The sequence below is a fragment of the Elephantulus edwardii genome, unplaced genomic scaffold (genome assembly GCF_000299155.1).
Source record: "Elephantulus edwardii isolate Elephantulus edwardi_28Jun2011 unplaced genomic scaffold, EleEdw1.0 scaffold00006, whole genome shotgun sequence".
Classification (NCBI taxonomy): Eukaryota; Metazoa; Chordata; class Mammalia; order Macroscelidea; family Macroscelididae; genus Elephantulus; species Elephantulus edwardii.
The window spans coordinates 18,730,955-18,735,698 of NW_006399756.1; positions in this window are offsets into that span (position 1 = coordinate 18,730,955).

Here is a 4,744-nt window from a genome sequence, read left to right on the forward strand (position 1 = left end):
AGTCACTGAATCAATCCACCTCACAGAGGGTCTTCCCCTCCTGCACTGTCCCTCCACCCTACCAAGCATGATGTCTGAGGAAATTACAGAGGTTTTGGCAGTGCCCAAGAATCTCACATTGTGGAGCTGGCTTTTGTCAGGACTTAACATGCAGCCACGCCATTTCCTAGCCACACAGCCCAGGCCATCATGCTGTTTAACGTCCTGGAGCTACATTACTCATCTGTGAAATGGGAATGACACCACATTCCTTATGAGAGGTGGAGAGCAAGGAGATAATGCACGTGGCTCCCCTAGCACAGCCTCCGGCCCCTAACAGAATATCTGCTTAGGATTCTCTTGCCCCTTTCTCTTCCAATGAGCCCTGGTAGCCGAATGCACTGTGTGCTGGGCTGCTAACGAAAAGGTCAGCAGTATGAATCTATCAGTTACTCTGTGGGATAAAGCCGAGGATAAAGCCTCCTCTCATCAAGATTCACAGTCCCAGACCCTGAGGGAGGGTTGCCTTGAGCTGGAAATGACCAGAAGGCAATTGGTTAAATTTTGTAGTCTCCCTTTCAAATGGATATCAGCCTTTCTAACTATATGATAGCAAAGTTTCTGGATGGAATGTAAAAAAGCTTCCAACGCCCTCTCACTCTGCTTTCATCTTTTAACCTATAAAGGTTGTTAAGTCCTGTCAGTTTTATTGTTTCATTCAGTGGATTTAACACCTTTCTCTTCCATCGTAACTCCTCCTCGGATAACTCAGAAATCTCCACCTCCTTCCTTTCCTTTTTTTCTTCCCCTTCCCTGCTTCTCACACAAGTGAGGTGAGATTTATTTACTCTTTTTAGTCAAATTCTATTTCATGATATAAAACAAGCTAGAGGCCAAGAGTAGACACAAGTCTCACCATCTTCCTCCAAACCCCGTCCATCCTCAGGAGCCTATAGAGAGAGCAGGTAAAGAGCTCTTTACCTTAGACAGACGCTCTTCTGTCCCGGGCTCAGGAACTGTGCCCCTCACAGCTGGCTGTTTCCAAGTCAGTCCCACATCAGATGCCTAGACTCTGTCCTCAGCTCCAGGAACACGGATCACCTGAACCAGCACACAGACTGTCCAGAGAGGGGCTGACAAACTTCTGTGAAACCTTTGAGCCTGTTGCAATAGAAGTCCAAAGGTAGAAGTTACCTGTTCAAACACTTGTAGTAACCTCTGACAGTGATAAGTGCAAGATTTGGCAAAAGGTTAAAACAGAAGGATGTTATGCAATGGACTCAAGAGGGGGAAAAAAATTAGAGACAACCTTCATCTCAGAAAGGAAGCATTTAACAGAAGGCTTTTTCTAAAATGTGTACATTCTGTACCTCAGGGGAAACACGACTCTGGGTCTGCTTTTCTGGAAGAAGCTTGGGATGGGACTAGGAAGGGGAGGGTCAACCAGAAGAAAGTGCCTATTGAGTTGTGTTGAGAGATACATGAGAAACCACTCTAGTTGGCTCATAATCTACCTTAACATTCTGACACTGAACAAGTCTGAATTCAGAAACTGAGTTTCCTCTGGAAGGAGTAGTGGTTGCTCCAAGATTATGTCTCCATGCCACCAGAAAAGCCAGACCACTCTAGAGTGTAGTGTTTAGATGAAGGTACAAGTCTAACAGAATCATATTTAGATGCATAGTTTCTGGCAGTCTACATCACCCACAGCTCAGGAAGAGAATGGGGGCTGCTCTTGCATCTCTCAATGCCCTTGGTACCAGCAGTCAGAGATCAGGAGAGCCATTGCTTTGGGCAAATCGGCTGTCAGGAACTTCTCTAAAATACTGAAGAGCAATGATGTCAGCTTGAAGACTAAGGTGCACCTGCCTTTTCAATCACTCGTTGTGCATCTGAAAGCTGGACAATGAATAAGGATGACAGAGGAATTGATGCTTTTGAGTTGTGGTGTTGGAGAAGAGCACTAAATATCCCATGGGTTGGGGGGTGGGGGAAAAGAACAGATATGTCTTGGAAAAAGAGCAGGCAGAGTACTCCTTGAGGCAAGGATGACGAGGATTTGGCTCATATATTTTTGACATGTTGCCAGGAGAGACCATTCCTTCAAAAGGGATATGACGCTTTCAAAGTTAGAGGGTGGTGAAAGAGAGGAAGACACTCAATGATGTGAATTGATGTAGTGACTGTAGCAATTGGCTCAAATGTATCAGAGACCGAGAGGATGGCATAGGCCAGGCAAGGCCAGGATGCAGATCTGTTGTTTATAGGTTTGCTGTGAGTCACACATGATGGTACCTAACAACAACAACAACAACAACAACAACTCCTTATTTGCACTTTGAAGCCACTACTCAGAACTCTGGTGGTATAGTCCCTAGAGAATTGTATTGCTAACCTCTCCAGAGATTCAAATCCACCATTGGAAAAAGTTGGGTAATTTTCTCCCATGTGATTTCCAGTCTCCAAATCTGCTGGAGGGCCAGCTATGAATCAGTTTTATCTCAACACTAATGATGAATTCAGTCGCCGTCTCTGAGAAGTCTTGGTGGTGCAGTGGCTAAAACACTATGCTGTAACTGTAAGGGTACGAGTGAACCCACCAGACTCCACAGGCGAAAGATGGAACAGACTGTTGCTGTGACGATGGACAGCACTGGATGCCCAACGTGGCAGTTCTACCGTGTCCCGTACGCTTACTATGGGGCAGGCCAGACTAGACAGCTGTTGAGTTTAAGGTCCATTTAGTAGCCACCTTGGAGTTCAATGTCAATTAAAAAAAAATCCACCAAACTGCAAGGCATTCTTATGAAACAAACAAACAAACCAAAACCCTCCAACAGACTGTGAATACAGCCTATATTTTACAGCCCATCTTATCAGGCCTGTTCATGTGAAGGAGTGTAGCCCGAATCATGCCACCATAGTCATCAAGCCAGGGCCTGAGTGAGGTACCACATAGACTCTTCAATGCAGTATTTTTATTTTATTTTATTTTATTTTATTATTTTTGTGTGTGTGTGTGTGTGTACCGTCAAATCAGATCTGACTGGTACAGGAGGAGATTGCCCCTCCTTCCCTGGCAGAGCATCTGGTGGATTTGAACCGTGCGCCTCTGGGATTGTAGTTGCAGCTCCTTGCCACTAGGCCACCAGAGCTCCCCTAATGCAGTATTTTTGTCCTTTATGATCTGTTACCTGGCTACTGAGTGTATGCTGAACCATCAACAGATCTTAACCACTAGAACTCCCTCTGTAACCAAGCCTACAGAAGTGAATAGAAATCCTATATCAGGTTTCTTCTTACCATATTTAGTCAAGTAGCTTAATGGCTTATTAACATCAGAGGCCAACACCACTTCTGGCTGAGCGTGGAGGAATGGACACACAGAGGTCTTCCTAAGCGAGCCTCCCTTCTAGGTCAATGATGCCTTATCTCTTTGGGGTCACATCCTGCCACAGCCCAGCTCTTGCCTTACTTTCTGCAAGAAAAGGGCTTCAGAGAAGTGACCTGATATCACATTGCTATAGAGAACAGAGTGCTTTAAGCCTCAAGATTGCTGAGTCCTGTTCCAGGAGCTCAGAGTTGGGGCCTGAGATACTCTGTCGTCTACCAGATTGCAAATGCTGTGGTAACTGGTGATCTGGAGACTATTCTTGCACCATGCTAGGAGTGTCATTGCTCCAGGAAGCTGCCCTTCCTTCAATGGCTCGATTACTAAAACGTCGAAAGGGCTTGTGTTTTGGATAAGTCTTGGCCATGGTGGCCAACTTGACACAGAGTAGACCTCATTACCTTCTTTAAGTCAGAAGTATTACTCAAAATCAGCCAGAAGGCCAAGTCCAATGCCAACTAGAGATATTGCCACTCACTTTCCTGCTTCTCCTTTTCTATGTGTAAATCAAAGCTGCAGAGTGTCACAAGTCAACAAACCATGTAATAATTGGCGTGGGTGTGTAGGAGTTGTCTTTAACTTATTCAACTCCCTCCATTTTATTATTTTTTAAAATGTGTTATTTGTTTATATCATCAATCACTTTCATGCAGTTATTCATATACATTGTCCAATTCATGTACATTTTGTTTATGCAATCAATTATGCACAGTTTATGTAATTAATTACTATTGATGTTACTATTCTCTCCTTATCTCCTCCGTTGCCTCTTACCTATTGCTTCACCCCACCTCCCTATCCCTACTATCTCTGCTGTCCTAATAATTTCCTCTTCCTTCTTCCATATCCCTTCTCTCCATTTCTCTCTCCCCCCCACTTTTTAAAATGTTTAACCTTCTTGCTTTATCTTCTCTTTTATTTTTTAAAAATGTTTATTTTACATTGGCTCGCATACCAAATTCAAATACATTGCGTTTCACACTTTGCTTCCTTTACACTGTGTTTCATACAGTCACTCCCATATGTCACTGAGCTGGCAGAAGTCAAACTGCTGGCTAAGTCGATACATCCGATTTGTCGGAGAAGTCAGTCCAGAACCCCTGACCCCTGCACCCTAGCAGCCTATGCCATGTGTTGATTTTTGTTTCTTTATAGGATCTCCAGAGACAAAGGTTCTCTGAAACACCTGCATATCCTCCTACCACTCTAAGCACCCAGAACTCAATATAAAATGAGATTCCTTTGGCATGCACATTCTGAAAACTTTAAGTTTGTAGGGCATTTCTACATCAGATGTCTGAGTCATGACAATCTGCAGCAATGGCCAGAATTCTGAGTACTCAGATGCTGTCCGGATGTACTGTTTGCGTGTGC